At 45.0% G+C, this 18,765-nt stretch overlaps 1 long non-coding RNA gene across 1 annotated transcript; it reads right to left on the reverse strand.

Annotated features, from left to right (window-relative positions):
- Positions 1–188: 188 nt before the first annotated feature.
- Positions 189–17,561, reverse strand: LOC129385704 (uncharacterized). Its single transcript, XR_008613212.1, has 3 exons — positions 17,475–17,561; positions 7,302–7,376; positions 189–215 (listed from the first exon to the last, which is right to left on the reverse strand). It is a non-coding gene; the product is annotated as an uncharacterized lncRNA (long non-coding RNA).
- Between the last annotated feature and the right edge of the window lie 1,204 nt (positions 17,562–18,765).

Here is an 18,765-nt window from a genome sequence, read left to right on the forward strand (position 1 = left end):
TCATCGATTGACAGAGAGAAAATAACTTTATTTACATCGAAAAGTAACACGCTGGATTTGTTCTTGCAGGCTGTTCTGTGTTGCGCAGACGAAGAGCATAATAGGCAATAAAACAGGCAGACAGCCTCACGCTGAGCACATAAAACAAATTGTATCCAGAGCACCATGTGGAATTATAAGTCCAGGCATTGGATTTCGTCTTTTATTGGCACCATCTGAAATTATAATTCAGTTGATTTGACAACTTGGAAACCAAAATATTCACGAGCTCTGCACCAAGTCCGAGAAGCCGCAATGTAGTCTCTGCAATATTGCGGCGTGAATACAGGAAGACTGTACCCTATTTTATTGACCTACACAACTGAACGAAATCGGTTAGTTAATTTCAATACCTTGCCTTGGAGCAGCACATTAAAGGCCCTCTATAATATTTCAGTGCTTTTACGTTTATCTTCCGCCACTAATTTTTTCTTTGCAGCGCTGATGTAGCTCACATTGGGCCAGTTCAGGCTGACGCAAATTGTTCACAGCCACATATGGTGTGAATTATCAAGCAGCTCTACGATTTTACATGGCTCGTTAGGACGGCACCAATACAGAGTCTTGAATAAAAATTATTCAATAGGCGGATGGCCGCCTTTTAACGCGGACTACACGGACCCCTCGGTAGGTACAGACTAGGTTTAACGACATGTGGAGACACACATGTGAGCAAAAGTGTATGGAGCATGCTAAGCTGGAATAATTTTAATTTCATCGTTCCCTAGATTCTTGAGTTCCCTGTGGGGTTCCTGAGGCAAGAGAGAGAGAGAGATAAAGAGGAAAGGCAGGCAGCTTAACCAGATACCAGTGGCGAAGTTGAGAAGAGTAAGCAGCCTCCTCTGCTAGTAAATACGGCTTTTCTTCGGAACGCTTCCACTATACACTTTTGCTCGTGGGTGTTCATCCATGTTGATTGGACTTCTACGGGTCAACGAAGACAACGACATACGTATGGGAATTAATAAACACCCTATAGAACTTTTACAGCACCGCACCCGTTGACACCACCATATTTGTTGACGTGAATGCACCAGCCATAAGGCGATTTCTGATCTAGCCTGTTTAAATGGCCACAGTAGCCACAGGCACGGCTCAGACAGCCGATATTTCAGCCATCTTGCTGAGTGGGTAGACACAAGAGTTTGGCCAAAGCTGCCGAGACCGTCCAAGTGTACTTTTCGCGAGGCTGGCTGTTCAGGCGATTTTATGTTCCATAAGGTTTCCATGAATTAGTGAATCTCACAAGGGGGAAGGAAACAAGACGAACACAAGGAAACAGGAGGCAGGGGGTCGCCAATCTTCCAACCGATTTATTTCGTTGATCTCTACAGTCTGATATAGGGTGATCACTTTTAGGTTTGCGGTTTTGTTTCTAAATCGTCTGTTGCAGAAAACGTATTTGTTGTTCTTGAGCTGGATTATTCAGAGTGGCAGCCATTATTCGTACAAAAAATCAAAACACATATTCAACTAAACTAAAGATTACTAATCACGCTCTTAATTGTTTACGGCGCATATTGTAACTTACGAATTGTAGCTGTTGATAATGCAACCCATATCCACTTGAAATTAATTTCCTAAATGCCACCAGTTTGGAGATATGCGCCATCAAACCCACTATAAGAATACAGTGTTGTTCCACTTATTCTTCTTTATTAGATCCCTCTTTTATGCTTTGAAGCACAAAAGGAACTAGAACGTCGTTCTACTCCGTCCCACACTTTGTAAAATCGTATCTTGAAACTGGAGTCATCTTGGAGATTCATATAAGTGCGTTAGTCTCGCAATGTCGCCAGCTACAATTGATAACTTATGTGCCGCAATTATTAGGAAGCTATCTGTGGATTATGGTTAATTAGTTAAACAAGTGTTACGATAGCTTGTGCTAGTAATTTCCGTTCCTGCAAATAATTCAGCTCGAAGACAAGAATTATGCGGTCTGCTCTAGGCGATATTGAAAATTCAGGAAAACTCAAAAATCCCCACGCTGCATACTAAGTGCGAACAACATGCACATAAATTGCTGTACGTGGGCTGGCAAGTCCAGAAACGTCAATTATTTACATGATGAAGCTACAGACGGCGCGCATGAAAACAACTGTCCGAATCTTGCTATGGTTTCACATTGCTTTATTTTACGTGTCAGTGGATTAGCATGACGTCCTGTAACTCCACATCTGTTGAAGTCAGGTGTGCAGCCACAGGTCTTGCAAAAAACTAGAGATGCAAAACTAGAGATGCAAGAAAACCGGCTTTGTTCGATCTTAATTTTAACACTCTTGCTATGCTCGTGCAGCCTGTCATTCAGACTGCGCCGCGTTTGTCGATCGTTATATTTGCGCCATCACACAGCGATCATATGCGCAACACATTGTGCACAATCTGCAAACTCGACTCGGTGACTTTTTTCGCCACCAGGACTCGCTGCCTCAAGATTTGGGAGCCTACAAAGCTTCCCAAGGTCATTGGAAGCCAAAAGCAAAGTAAAACACGCAACCACTCGCAAGCTGAGCAATCGTCAGTCGGTGAAAAAAGAATGTTCTGTGAACCTCAAAATTTTAAAGAGCTTTGCCGTTTCTAGCTAAACAGATAGCTTCAAGCAGAGACGGGATAAAAGCAAGTCACTTAGGATGGCAGCGATGTAATAGCCCGTGCACACACCCGCATCGCCCTAGCCAATGAAAGTGCAAGCCGACTATAAGTGTCAAATCTCTAAAAATTGACTACATGAAACATTGCTTTGCCCTAAAAACGTGCCGCGCCATATTCATCAATGGACTGTTACATTGTGGAAAACAATTCAGTTCGAGGGATCTATACATACAAGTCTTCCAGGTCCATCAAGAAGGCTTGGTAACCTTTGTGAGAATGAGCTTTCATAAGATTGATCAGCAGATTCGAGTCCTTAATCAAGGAAGGATAATTTAGGAGTATACAAGGAAGCTTGGTTTTTCACCATAAAGCCACTAACTTGTTCGAAGTGTCATTTTATGAAACACTTACTCTTAAGGGACGTCCTACTTATGAGTTCAAGCACTGAACAACATATCAACCTGATGGGGGTTCATGTCAGTTATGCTTTTTTTTAAGCACAAGCGTAAGTGGACTGCCATGAATTTGGGGATATTTAGTTTGAAGCCGCGAAGGAAGTGAACGCAGGAGGAGCAAGACGCCTGAAGGCGGAGATGAGAATCGTGGGCCAGGAAAAGTACAAAGGACTGCGGCCAGCACACGACAAAGCAACGCCACCTAAAGGAAAGTCTATACTCTGCTCCATACATAGCAGTCAACGCTATGGGAAGAAGATAGACATCTTGCAGTGGCTTCGTTCGAACTTGGATATAGTCCGATGCTTTTTGACCGCGATTGTGGGCAACTGTTCTTTATATAGACTCTCTATTGAATGAAACAAGTTTTAATTCAAAGAAACAAACACAGTGTGGTACACAGCTGCTTATGCGTTGTTTTAGATCGTTTTTATTTCTATGGTTCTTTACGGTTTTTTTTTATTTGCCACCGACCGCGAGGAGCCTCACGCGCATGCTCGCACGAGCGAATGCTGGTGGCACGCCCAGCGAAGGATAGACGGAACGCGCGGAGTGGTAACATTTCTTGACCGAACTTCTTGCGTAGCGTCCACTGCGTTGACTGCTATGTATGGAACGCAGTATAGGTGGCATTGAGCGAAGCAGGGAAGGAGGAAGGGCAGGGTAGGCCGAGGCGCGCTGGTTGACCTAGGTTGACCGGCGCTGTCTGACAGGTTGCGCGAGCATAGCGACAGTGTTAAAAATAAGGTCGCCGTATGCAGCCTTTTGGTTCGCACTGAAAGATGTGTGACAATACATGGTATGCACGTACGTCATTCATCGATACTCCGCGACTTCCGGTTCACAGCAGCGCCATGTTGGGGAACCTATAGGCCTATGCGCGCGCCTCTTGGTAAGGTACCCCAAGATGGCGGAAGGTAGCGGAAGCAGGCGACAGCAGCGGATGTGACGTCACGTGCATACTATGTATAGGACGTCATAATAATCAGCTGACGCGTAAAATAACAGATGCTGAAGCCGCAGCAAGCTTTCAACTTATGCATCTAAGCTCGCCGTCTACAGCTTTATAATTCAAAGAATTGGCATTTCTTTGCCGGCATGTATACAATGATTTGTGTGTGCGTTCTTGCTTTCACTAAGTATGCCAGGTGCTTCATCGAACACTCCCAGAAAATTTTAAAGATTGCCTGTGGCAGATAGCACCATTCTGGTTCATGAGCTGGTCCACCCGAAGAGGCGAACATTACTGGGACAAATAAAATGAAATGCATAATCAACTAATTAACAAAAAATCCAGACTTCAGTTTTTAACTAATTACCTTATGAACCATGTTGCAATTTACAAAATTTTGGGCGTGGAATTCGCAAGGCGGCTCTACTTGGAACAAATTCTCTGGATGGGACTAGTTTCCCCATATTAATTCCCGAACTTTGCGGAGAAATGCATTGGCGTTGCAATCTGTGCGGAGTATCGTAATCGACGGATACAAGAAAGTGTCCGTCGATTACGATACTCCCTAATGTGAAAATGGAGCACAGCTCTATATGTGTTTTTGTTTCGCGATATATGGAAGCAAAGAATCTGAGAGTGCACCGTCTGGCAATAGGCCAGTGCGGTCAGCGCCTTCGAAGAGTGGCGGGCATTAGGGGAACGCTGGCATGACGAGCGGCATCGGAACCAGCTGCGGAATAGGACGACGATGAACGCGCGAGCAGTGGCACGAGAGCGTTCGCGCTGTTATTCCGAAGAACGACGACGCTCAAACCAAGAACAGGCACCCAAAAGCTGCGCTCTAAAGCGTTACAAGTGGCCGATCGTTCAATCGTCGGCTGTTTGATTTTCAGCTTATAAAAAAGAAAACTTGTGGTGGCCGCCTAATATAACAAGTTCGATTAGACTGTTATGGAAAGTGAAATTGCTCGAGTGTGTCAGTCGCGCTTGCATAGGGAGTCTGTAGCGCTGTCTTGCACGCTCATCGACGCTAATGTTCGGTGATATTTTGCGCCCATGGCGAAGGTAACGCTGCGTTGTCGCCGCAGGTGGTGTTAGCCTGGTATACATGGCTCGCAATCATTCGTCGGTCATGGCTTGCAGTTGGCTATCCTACGCTGTTGGTAGATCTTTTTATCCTCTTCAGTCACGGCGTACACATTTGTGGACGCGACTTATTTTTGCCATTACTGTGCCGTGGTTGCAAATAATAGACAACGAACATTAAGCATTGAGTAAATTGAACATTCTGCTTTCCTCAAGTGCACCCCCTTCACTTCTGAGAGAAATTTATCGCTTTAGACGACTGCTTTGGTGAAGGGAATACCGTGTTTCACAGGACGTTTGAAGTCGGGTGTTTCGGTAGTAATTTCGAAAGGTGTTTTTCCCTTGTTGCAATGCTTGTGCCAAATAATTAACCTGTGCATGTAATTTGAGCGGGTGATTCAATTTTTTTAATAAAGAGACGTAGCATTACTCACTGTACAATAAATAAATATATAATTACCAAGTAATTATAGTAGCTCTCTATAAAATGCACCATCATTCTCGTCCCGCCTTGACTTGCTTTCTATGGAGCCTCCAGCCACTTGGCATAAAATTATGTCTTGCTTTCTATGGAGCCTCCAGCCACTTGGCATAAAATTATGTAACTTTTACACGTTTATCGACAGTCGAACATAATTCGTGACTTAAGGGGTTATTAGAGAGCTTTAGCGTAGCGTTGCTTACGCATCGCTCCGCATGAATTTCACGCGCATCGGCGGCTGCACAGAATGCATTGATTTCGCATATCTAACCAGCGCACCAGGCTGGCCATTGACGTGCTCTGCGCTTGGCTGTAAAAGGATAAATAAAGCAACTAGACGCACCCTGACGATCCGCTACATCGGTTTTACAAATTAGAAATTAGAAAAAAAAAACTTGTTGAAATTCTCAGTAAGGAATACTAGATACTTGTAATGTGACCCAACTTCTAACAAAATTCTGATTCTGATGTATAAACTATAACCGCCGAAAACGAAGCGAGTTCATATAAACTCAATGTGGCTATAACACTGCAAAAATTAAAAGCGAGGCGTGAAAACGGCTTCAACAAAACAGCGTTTCACGGTCGTTAAATTGCTTCATGTCAGGGTGTCGTAATTTCTTGGTGTGATATCTAGTATGGATGTGTCAGCTGTCTTATGCGGGGCTCTGACAACGTGTACAACGTGTAAAAACTTGATATTTCAGCTACAAGCTATAAAGACGGTTACACTTGTCGATGGCGTTAACGAGAAAACATTTGAAAAGGGATGTGAAAAATTGCAGGTGCTGGGATGTTTGTCAAAGAGAGAATTTGGTGCGTTAGTGTGGGACGCAAATTCTCCATGGCACTCCTAAGAACATATTCGTATTTATTTGTCGCCAACTACTGCACAACGATTATATTTTTACGTGTTTACAACGTTTGCATTTACAAATGTTTACCTTTTTATTTATAAATGTAGTTGCTCTATCACTTATGCAGTTATTTGATATTGCATGGCAATTGGTCAAGGAATCTCTTTGTGGCAAGCAATATTTATGCCCCTTTACCACACGTGTTAATAACCCGAAACTATCCGGGAAGTATTCTTGTTATAAATCCTTTACATTCGTAACACATGAGCACGTCGAATACTAGAAGAATGATGGCTTCTTTAGAAATATATTCGGGGAAAACTAAACTGGTATACTCGCAGACACCTTTCCCTGGCAATCAAAAGAAATATAGGGTGGCAAAGCACGCAAACGCAATATTGATTTAGAAAAATGTCCCTCATTGTCTTCTGCGTTATAGTCCAAGCTAGGCCAGAGAAAACATAAACACCTTATTTTCAACAGCTAAATACGGCAAAACACACAACTGATTGTAGAAGTTGAATGATTTTGATGTTTTTGCCTTCCGCGTCTGGGCAAACGGCAAAGCTGCTCGCGTAGAACTTGCACTGAATCCCCCAATGTCCGTTCTGAGAAACCAAAAGCGCTACCAAACGCTGCCGGACTACTTGGCGCGGTAACACATGTGCAGAAGCTCCGCCTCCGTAGGTTTCGCTTCATTGCCATTGCAAATTGTCCGCGAATATAGTTGATCTGCTTCGTTGAATGAGAACGGGAAGCTATCGGCGGTGACTCATTGGTGTCTCTGTGAATACCGCTCAATGAAAAGGACTTTCTGGTTGAAACTGCCTACTCACCTGCTCTTGCACACAAATGCTCCGTCATAAAGAGCCTGCGCTGTGATTACTTGCATGTGTCGTTTTTGCACGCCTCTGGAAAAAGAGCAAAAGAAGTTGGTTTGTGTTTTTATCCGGTAGGACGGGTGCGACGCTTGGTTTCGCAAAGAAGAAAATGATCGTGGTCTATAAGTTTGCGCACGCATTACGAATCTAATAAATGTCTGCACATTTAGAAAATCGCGAACCGAATTTGCAAAGCGCTCCTTTCATACGTGCTCTTGCCATTGGCGACTTAACTGTTCATATGAACAGTCTTAGCGTAAGAAAGTTCTTGCACATATGGGCCCTGAATCATCCACAAGGAGAATGTTACGATGTAGTTCTTGCGCTCTCACTGTTCGAAGAGCACATAAACAGTTGTGATGTTGAACATAATAATGACGAAAGCGGCCGACCAATGGCAAGCAGCACTTCCGAACAAAACTTTTTGAATTCTCCCCATATTTCTGTCGTCCACATATTCTGTCAGTCTGTTTATTTGGCTTTATATTCTATTTTATTTATTTATTTATTTATTTATTTATTTATTTATTTATTTATTTATTTATTTATTTTTCGATGGGGGCGAAATGCGAAAACACCCGTGTACTTAGATTTAGGTGCACGTTAAAGAACACCAGGTGGTCGAAATTTCCGGAGTCCCCCACTACGGCGTGCCTCATAATCAGGAAGTGGTTTTGGCACGTAAAACCCCATAATTTAATTTTTATTTATTTATTTATTTATTTATTTATTTATTTATTTATTTATTCTAACGTCTAAACGTCAGGGCTCAGCTTTCCTCTACGCTTTACGAGGGCCTCCGGATTAGTACTTTGACCCCGTGAGCTTATTTGATGCCTACTATAATCTAAGTACAGCAGAATTCTTCTATTCAGCCCTCACGGGAATATGGCTGATCAAGCCCTAAAGTGAGCCCGCGGCGCAGTTGTAAGCAACACAAGACCTTAGTCATCGAGCCACTACGGTGGTTGTTTCATTTAAAAGAAAGGATCGACTCCCTCAAAGCCGAAAGCAGAGCTCTCTGGGCGTCCTCCTTGTCGTGTCCCTACGTCTCATGATACCATGACGATGCTCGACTACTATACTCTCGATTTTATCTCAGATCACATTCTGACCATTGAGACGCGGATACAAGCCGCATTACTCCACTAGCGTGCCTCCGTAATTCCCACATATTGAGAAATTTGTTTTCTCAAGGTTGCAAGAGATAATTTGTACTCTGTTTTAAAAAAAAATTCTATGATGAATTTCCATTTCTCATGTGCGTTTTGCTTACAGTACAATGTATTTTTCCGTCCTGCCGTTCTTTTATACACTACAATTTTCACTGCCCCGAACATGTCATTTTTTGTTTCCTTCTTAACTACATTAAGGGCGTGCTTTGCGAGCTTCCAGCATGTCTTCTCTACACACAGTGTTTTCACTTTTCTAATCCTTCTCCCCTCGAAGCAGGTAACAAAAACAAGGCACTCACTAGTGCGGCTCCTGTCCTTCTTTCTTTTTTTTCGCGGTATGAAGATTAAGACATTGTCATCGTAATTTTTATGACCAAAGTACAACCAACTTTCCATTCTCTACTTGAACCTATGCAATCACGTAGGACAGGTGCATAAAACGCTGTTTTTAAATCGAGCTGAAGGAGAGAGATCGCTAGCTCCGGTTGTTACCTTCTTGAACTGATTTAAATCGCTACCAGGCATGAAGCGTATGCGCTTGCGTAGACTTATGGCTGTAACTACTACTACTCCACGCACTCTGTGTGTTTTTGCTAACGCCTATCCTCCTCCGTTGCTTTGCTTATTTGTCTGTTATTACTTCCTCCAACACGCTTCTTAACGCGGATTGGTCTTTTGTACATGGATACTTCGGGTACACGGAACCACCAAGAAAAAAAAGTTTCTTTGATCGCCTCTTGACATTTCATAAAACAGCAACTAACTTAATTACTACAATGCCGAGGCTACATAGTTATGGACAAAACAAAATAATTTTAAGAAGACTACAAGCGCATTCAAACCAATCATGCTCTTGCTAAAATGGAATAGAGAAAGAAGGCAACGGGACATAGTCCCCGTTTGGTTTTCTGTGTACTTGTAACAGCGTAATACGTCTCCTTGTTCCTGGCGCCCCCGCTGTAGTTCAATATTACGCAACCTAGTTCAGAACATATCCTAGGTCGCGTAACGTGCTTTCTCTCTACAGAGTCTCTCAATTTCGAACTGTCCCATTTTTAAACGTCATGGTTCGTACCAGTTAATACCGTCACGCTGATATTGTTCTTGAAGCCAATTGTATGGCATCGCACGCAACAATTATAAACGCACATCGGCAAATGATAAATAAATATCTTTCACGCGGCAGAGTTGTTGTACGGGAATGGTTCGTATAAACATGCGAGCTGCCTTCTTACGATTTCCAGCGGCGCAGGGACACGCACTGTGGTAGACGCCCCCTCTTATTTGAGATATGGTGCATCTTTCACCGAATAGTGAGTACGGCTGGCAGGTTTGCACGTGCTGTCGTTCCACACAACAGCAGTCGTCGTTGCACTCGTTGGTATTGCGGCATACGCCATGTGACTTTCTTACCTGCATTTAAAAATAAACGAAGTCCTTGGCATTACCAGAAGTGCCTTGTGCTCTAGTTGAAGCGATTAATAACTCTCGTTCACGAGTCATTCCATTTGCTTTCCTTGCATGTAATTAGGAGCACTGTCCTTAAAAATTCGCACTTTGCTTCACCACGAACCAAATTATATCGTTTCCCGTTCCAGAAAGAAAGAGAGAGGAGAAAGTTTAAAGCAAGGCAAGGCAGGACCGTTAAACATCCGCACGTCTGGTTTGATAACTTAGGCGGGAACAAGGAGGTCCAGGGATGAAAAGAAAGGCGAAAAGGATGAAAGCAAGGCAGACGAGAAAACACTGTCAATTTAGCTTCGTTCGGCGGAGTACACTGAAACTGCAGTCACTTACTCCGCTCTGGCGGATTGAAAAAACGCGCTTTCCTTTCTTGCCGCTTTCTGCAGCCGTGAGGCATTTGGCGAAAATTCCGACTTCCGTAAGGGGCCGGCTGTCACTCTTGTGGAGCGTGGTGCTGAGCACTTTTCTTTTTGCATTGAAACGACGACACTTACAGAAAATGTGCGCTATCGTCTCTTTTCACCCAAAAGCTTGACGTTCTGGACTTGCGGCCATTCCGATGAGGCCGGAGCGCGCATTAGTAAAAGCTACTCGAAGCCAAAGATGACAAATGAGTTACCTCCCGTCGTAGTAATCAATGTGGAAGGCGGAGCTTCAGGTGAGGATTCAGCAAACAAAGGCGCTGGTATTTAAGGTATGCCGAATTTAATTGGGCCAACGTAAGCTTGCGAGTAGGCATACGGAGTTTTCCCGCTGCGTCCGTTCTTGACATCGAGAGTGAATGTAGTCGACATTACCATCTGGGGGTCAAGCGGCTACATCTGCTTTCTCGTGTCCGAGGGTACCACAACTTGGAAACCATTGAAATACGTTTACCTGTCCTTTCTCAATTGCCCGATGGTAAATTTCTGGGGCTTGCGCGACAAGTCGTCCGTGGAGTCCGTGGTGTAATGTGGAGAGCAAACTTTTGATGGTGTCCTTGGAATCGCAAAAAATGGACCATTTCTTGGGCGATTCCTGGTTGATCAATTGAACAGCCGCACGCAGAGCTACAAGTTCGACAGCCGCTGTTGATGTTTAGTGCGATGTGCTGAATTTTATCAGTGTAGGTTTCGCTAGGAGAAAAAAAATCCGCGAATTCTACGCACTGTGGCAATCGATGTAAGCAAATATGTGTATGCCGATTACTTTCATTGACGATACTTAGCAGTGATATTGGCGGCAAATGTATTAATTCTTAAGCAATTGGTCGTGGTGAATTAGTGCTGTGCGTTACCTTGCGTGCACCACTGCAGTTTGTCAGCGTAGTCCGCAGAACACACAGGGAAACGTGTTTGCTTGAATGCTTGTTGTGCGTCATTGCTCATAATCTCTGAGAGGGTTGATCATTATCTACGGCTCACATAGCACATGGCAGAAGAATTAAATTATATTTGTATTATGGACATTTACGCAATTCAATGATTACTACAAATTTGTTTGTACGCATTGTATAGATACAATACGGTCTGCAGGACGTTTCGCTGCGCAGCGAAGACGCTTCAACTCCGCACGACGCTTCTTTCGGGCCTGGGTTTCCTCGACGCTGAGTACACACTTTGGAGACATTTTTTTTTTTTTGATCATGTTTACGTTCTCCTTTTGCATGCATGGCCAGCACGCTGTTGAGACGCCAGCCCCAATCGCTTTCTTCAGGCTATGGACCATTGTCATGTTTACACTTTCACAGCCAGTGCGCGATCTCCACAGCCCAGTACCTGCATGCAGGTACCTACAGCACCTGCATACTAAAGCAAGCATGACACTTGCCATACGCACAAACTGTGAAACGCCACCGCGGCAGCACCGGCCGGGATGCGCGAAGGCGATCGCCATCTGGTGGTGTTGCAAGGAACCTCGTGGTGATGCGAGCGAGACCACCGCAGCAGCACCCGAATAGTCGGGAGAAGAGGCAAAGAAAGCTTCACTTTAATATTGCAGCTGCTGACTATAGTGCAGAGCCGACCCATAGGTGTGAACATGTAATCGCTCACCGAGGACTTCAGGTAGTAGCGATAATTCTACCAGCTTCGATGCTGCTCAAGGCACTTGTGCCTTCTTCTTGATGCCTGGAATGGTAAGGCATACTGGAGGTGATAGCAGAAACTACCGCAGCAACCAGCTTGGACGGAATTCAATGGATGGTAGCGCTGTTCCGTGAGTTGTCAGGAGACGGCTAAAACTCGTATGCGGCCTAGTTGCTGGCAGGCAAGCAAGATAGAGAAAGCGTATTCTTGCAACATTTCGAATGTGCACTCTTAGAGCGTCGACTGCAATGTACGCTGCTACGGCTGGTCAAGCGCTATGGCGATTGTGGGTGCTATGGATGCACACTAAGGGAGGCCTAGGCACGTCCGTATAACTTGAGCTTGTATACGCTGAAGTGTGCGCAGGTTCGTGCTGTTCGCGCTGTTATTCATTCACTATGTGTACATACATAACGAAATTATGATTATGCATAACGCCTGCTTCGAGGCACTGTAACCTAATTCCTCTTGATGTGTAAGAGACATATGCCTCTCTCAATCGGCGTGTGTTGAGGCTATTTCCACGCGAACATAAATGCCAAAGGACACACCAATAAGAAGGCAGCGCTCTCTCCTTTAAAAAACAGACGAAAGAAGAAAAGTAGGAAGCGCAGACAGGTCGGCAAGGGTGATCGGAGGAAGACGGCTTGGGATGCGGAGGTGCGCGCTCGTAGGGCAGAGGGACCCGGCGCGCACGGCCTTCACCCATCCACTACGAAGCTTCCCCGATGGCCGGGCGTCTCCTGACAACACCCTTAAAACTGCGCCTGAGGGCAACGCAGCTGAGGCTCATAGGAACGTGCTAAAGGAGAATGTTCAGACAATGGAGCGCAATGTGTCCACTCAGCCGCCCGTACAGTATACCGCGATGACCCGGCGACTCCCGGAAGACACTACTTCATTGTTGCTCAGGACAAAATCTAATAAGGGCACGCAATCTACTTCGAGTCTATTATCGGGATGGAGCAATTCCTAAGCTGCTAGATCCGTGCGCAAGAAGCTATTGTTGTCAATGTGTGAATATTGTATGTAATAGACAAGTATAGTTGGTGGAGAGAACGTCCGAGAGCTCGCTGTCAGTATCAGGAGGAAAGACTGAGGCGACATGGTAGTAGCGCGTCGTTTCCGAGGTGATACGGTGGAGGCAGAATTGCGCCTCGATTTGGTGAAACCAATCTTGCGAGTTCTGGGGCTAGAACGCTGGGGTGCAAAAGCTGCAGAGACGAGACGTCCTGCGGACGTGAGGCCTGTTTCGTGGAGGGTTCGGGCGAATCAGTCATTGTGTTCGTCTTAGGTCCACACTCGTAGGCTTATGCCTCAGGAGCGAAGGAGAAAGACAGCTGACTCGAACCGACGCTGGAAAAGAACCAAGTACCATGGCTTTCTACCACAACCAGGCGCCATGTTTATTTTATTCTGATGCGGGCGTACGCCGTCCGGGTTCTAGGTCTGGCCCAAAGGAGGGTTCTGCAAGCCTAATATCAGAGATTACAGAGGATATCATGCACATCAAAGGCACTGAAGACGAGACAAGAAGACGAATCACCTCTCTCGGTGCTGCTGTATACTGGGAGTGTCTAACTCTGGTGCTGGTGGAAGACCCTGATTTGCAAGCGCTCCCCCATGGCCACCTCCGTTCTCTCCGTCTGCAGCTCGTTCCTCACCGGTTTGTTCCTAGCTTACTCTGGTGCGACATGTCAGAGGCTGCACCTCCTATCCTTCATTTCGGCGCATCTCGCCCCCTTCGTGCGGTTTTCAGTCACTGGACATCTGCAATCCCAGCATCCGACCCAGGCAGCGCCTCGTTGCACAGCTGTGCGCCTTGCGGAGCATTAACACCGTTGTTCACCAGTGGGCCCTCTCGTGCCTCTCTTGCCAAACTGCCAAAGTGACCCGCCACATGAAGACTCCCACGGAGCTTTTTTTTGCGAACTGGCTGTCGTTTTACCCACGTCCATCTTGATTGCTTCCTCTCTACCATGACTGCTGATACATTATGATAATGATTGACCGCTTCACCATTGGTCCGAAGCCATACGCATACCGGGCATGACTGCAAAAATGGTCGCTAAGCCATGCTTTCAAGATGGGTCTCCCACTTCCGATGCTCCAACCTTTTTACAACTGATCGCATCCGGCAATTTGAATGTACTCGCTCTACTTCCCTCAACCACCTCCTTGGCACTAAGCACTGCCGCACCACGGCATACGATCACTGTGGCAAGGGTATGGTTCAGCGGCTCCATCGCCAGCTCAAGGCTGCCCTCACGGCGTGCCTGCATCGAGAGCATTGCGTCGACCACTACCTTATAGGCTTGCTTGGCCTATGTGCCATACTTCGTCACGAACTTCGCTGTTCAGCGGCGCAACTCGTCTATGGTGCACCCCTGCAGCTTCCTGGTGACTTGTTCGTTCCTTCGGCCCCCCTCGCCTCAGCTGCTGCAGTAACTTCAATGCCTACAGGACTGCATTCAGCCAATGTGCCCCGTCCTTTCCAAATCTCCTAACCTCAGTATCTTTGTGCATCCGCAACTTGGGTCTTCCACGCACGGTGTTACATCTTACACCCTCCTGCGATAGTGCGCGCCGTGTCCTCCACAAGGGGCCGTAGTCCTCTTCCATCCTATCAAATGGTCGCCTCCTTATACCCTCTCAAACCGGCTTACCTCCAGACGCCACCAACGGAGATCCCCGCGAATGTCACCGGTACATCCACCGAACTGCATGTCACCAAGTTAGCCCCATCTCTGCCTCGTCGACGCGTACATTTTGTTGTTCCGTTTGGGCGGGGGCCCGGTAGTGCCCACCGACGCCTCAACGTGGTGACACTCTCAGGCGCGCTTCGGTGACGACTGCGATAGACGAGGAATGGGCACATAGGCAGCGCGTGCTCGACGCGCAAAGACGGCGCGCGAAATTATATTCTAGCAGCCTGCTACGATGGTCATCTTGTTCTGGCGCCCCACTGCGACTCCTCTGCTCCCGACAATGTACGCACACGTAACCACCGTCCCACCCGTGCCATTCCCACACAAACACTTTTTTTTCTACTTTGACATTCCTAATGCTAACAAATTAAAATTGCTTCCGAAAGTGAGGCACATTATGGTCGTTGTTCTGGTTGGTAAGTCTGGGGGGTTGGTAAGTCCCGGGTTCTAAAACGACAATCTGATTATGCCGCAAGTCGTAGTGGGAGACTCTCTTATATATTTGACCACCTGGGTTTCTTAGCGTGCCCTTCCTGAATCTAAGCACAAGCACGTTCTTGCATTTAGACCCCATTGAAATGCGGCCTCTACGGCCAGATCAAACTTGCGACCTTGAGCTCAGCGGCGCCACGACATGGCCACTGGGATACCATCGTGCGTTCAGGTACCGTTTCAAAGGAGAGTGTAGAAAACTGCCGACCAGCGTCACTTATTTACCAACTGGCTAGAGTTTTTTATATTATTGTCAACTGCAATATTTCGTTTCCACAACACGCCTTTGTGCGTAGTGATCTACAGAAGTTAGCCTCGTGTCTTTTCTAAATGGTGTTACACCGGTTGTTTTGGACGGAGGTAGAGTAAATCATTTAGTGAGATTTCTCAAAAACCCTTGATTTGTTAATTCACATGATTTCGTTAGACAAATTAAAGCCATGTGACGCGGCTGATACTCTTCGTTTGCTCCTTAAGGACTGTCTATATCAATGTAACAATTGCATTCCTTTATGAGGAGTTTTATCTGAAGAATGCGTCGCGCCCTATAGTGCATCCCACGCCACCATTCTTTGGCGCATTATTTTTAATGTGTTTAGAAATTATCTCACTTCACCCATTACGAATGCTAAATCAATACTGTATTTGAGGGCATAAACCTGTTCGCTCGGCTTCAATACACTATTGACGGTCATACCCTAGAATGTGAAATTAACGCAGTGATGAGGTGGTGCACTTCGAATGGCGTAGCCCTAACTAACAAAGCTTGCCTGATGCTTTCTCATAACATGCGTATGGTAAACTGTGAAGAAAAGGCATCTAACACACAATCTAGTTGTTTATTCTGATAGTAAGCGACACTTTATTGAGGCTGTTAACCATGTCAGGACTTCGGGGTTTTCGGCTTTCTCTTTCGACTAACTCGTACTTGCTGGTACCCTATTTATTTGATAAGATTATTTTAATGTATGGTTGTTCGTGAACATTATTATTTCACTTCATTTTTTCATTTCCTTTATTGATACTGTCAGCCCAACTTTCGGCTATTACAGGAGTGGTAAGTGACAATACAAGCAACAATATAATTAAAGGATAGAGAAAATCAAAGTACATTTTGGGCAACGCACTGATAGTAATAACATCGCAAATACAGCATGTAATACAATACCGAGGTGATTACAGTATTAACATTTGGCCGAGTTATGGTATGCGCACACATGTGCTTTCGACATTTTCAAGAAGGTTGCGTATAGATGACATCTTTACTATTGAGTCTGATAATAGATTCCATTGTTTTATTGCTCTCGGAAAGAGGCTGTATTTAAACGAATCATTGCAAGTAGTAGGAGGAGGGATATACATGCTGTGGCGATGACGAAAATTGTTAAGTATACGGAATATCATAGGCGTTGTTCTAGAGGACGAAATTAACATTGTGAAACATGGATTCGTTGCTATAGATTTTCATAGGTGCATTAGTAATTCCTAAAATTATGGCTATTCGTGGGTTGTTAACTGCAAGGTACCACATTAAAACCTTAAATTGGCGATGTATATTCGAAACTTGTCCTTTGGAATTAATACATTCATGGGTGTACTGAATGACCGTTCTTGTTTCGTTCTATATGTTTTTATTTCCGAGAAAAGCTATTTCAGCAGCTTTACGTGTTTATAGATCATTAGATGTGTAAATTGGAAACTTATATTTTTATTTAGGTATTTGCTTAACAGACTGAGTGTGAATGGCAGTGCTGACGTTTTCATATATGATACCTCTGTTCTTATAAATGGTATTCAATTGACCTTATAGACAAGTATTGCTCCAAGACCAAACAAATAAGAAAGAAGACAACACGGGCGCTTACTTCAACTGCTTCAGTGCAATTGAACAGTTGAAGAACAGTTCAAGTAAGCACGTGTATGCTGTTTTCAGCAGCGCACACGGATGCATAAAAAATGCAGTTCAATTGTCGATGGCAGCCAGGTAATTTCTGGATATCTCTCACATACTGCTAATACGACGCATTAATGCTTTTGCCTGCTGGTGATACGAAAACTTTGCGCTTTCATCTTTATCGTATTGATGCAATGGTACCGTAGAACGTTCGAGAATAAACACTACTATGACGCGTTCTGCGTCGACGATTAGCACAACTGAAGGCCGGTGTAGTGCGATCCAGTGTATTCACTTTAAAAGCACCTTATGCTTCGCGAGCTACTTACAGGAGGTCGATAGGTTCCTCTCCCACTATGCTGTGGACCCCTTTGTGCGTGTGCACCTTGATTCACTTCGTGGCGAATGGTGCTGTATGCTACAGTGTCCGCCAAGACGAAGATAAGCAGCACCGCCACTGCGGTGATACGAGTGTCGATCGCGGAACGTGCCGTCAATAACACCATGCAGCAGACGTGGAAAGCAGGTCTCGCTCCTGGACTTCTTGCGTAGAACATGTTTTCTTCTGTAACACGCGGGACCATGCTACGTATTGCAGGCTAACCTTTTATGCTGCGCGTAGGTTTGTATAGGACAACGCCGCCTAAAAACAAGCCAGACGATCTCGTTCGAGTTTCCTTTGTATAGAGGACCAGAGACATTTCGTCACAAAATTATTTCCCAAAGAGAGTTAAGCCTTATATGTAAAAATATATGACACACTTTGTTTTGTGCCGGTTTCATGTAAAAGCGGCAAGGCATTGCATTGTGCGCATCGGAACGTTTTGTTCGTTAGGTTTGTTACGGCAGAAAAAGAAAGCAAAAGCAGAATTATACATGCGGAACAATGGTTTACCTTTGTCTATCAATTCGGTTCCGCGCATGCAAAGCATGTAAAGCGTACTCAATGGGAACAAAATCTGTGTCGAGGTGAACTAAAATATTCTTCCTCTTCAGTAAGCTACCCGCTACTGAAATCTTGCAGCGCAAGTGTCTGTACAAACAGTTGCGTAAGGAACCTAGTGTGTTGCTTCGCCATGTTGGTTTATCCTAAATTTGTTACCGCGCTATTGTGTTCCGAAACTTGGGCTGCCAATCAATTTATTTTTCCTTTCTGGTGGGACACAAAAGCCTATTGTACCATTGTGTTCTTTTCAACAAGGTTTTACTGCATACTCATGCAGTCCACTCTGCTTACAACGGGCAGTTATTCGGGAAAAGCCTTCGCTTTAAGAAAAGCTACATGGTGCTGTGCTCAGTTTTAAACAGAACGGTTGATTGTACTCAAGTCGAGCGCTGAAACGGTATCAGCTCTCAAGTTGAGCGACCTTCAGACTTCAAATAGTCTGTCAGAACCTCTCTACGCCTGCCCTGTAGAAATATGCTTTCGAGCGCACGGTAAGTGTATAAGTTAACAAGGATTTTATTTGTTCCAAATCACCTGGCTCTGCGACCATTAGATGGTAAGTGAATGGAGGCGCAAAATGTCCTTGCGTAAAAGCAAGACCACCTTAAGCTTCACTTTTATTGCGCCTTTATTTCGTCATCCTTCTTTCTGAGTGTAAATTAGCACGTCTAGGC

The sequence above is a fragment of the Dermacentor andersoni genome, chromosome 7 (genome assembly GCF_023375885.2).
Source record: "Dermacentor andersoni chromosome 7, qqDerAnde1_hic_scaffold, whole genome shotgun sequence".
Classification (NCBI taxonomy): domain Eukaryota; kingdom Metazoa; phylum Arthropoda; class Arachnida; order Ixodida; family Ixodidae; genus Dermacentor; species Dermacentor andersoni.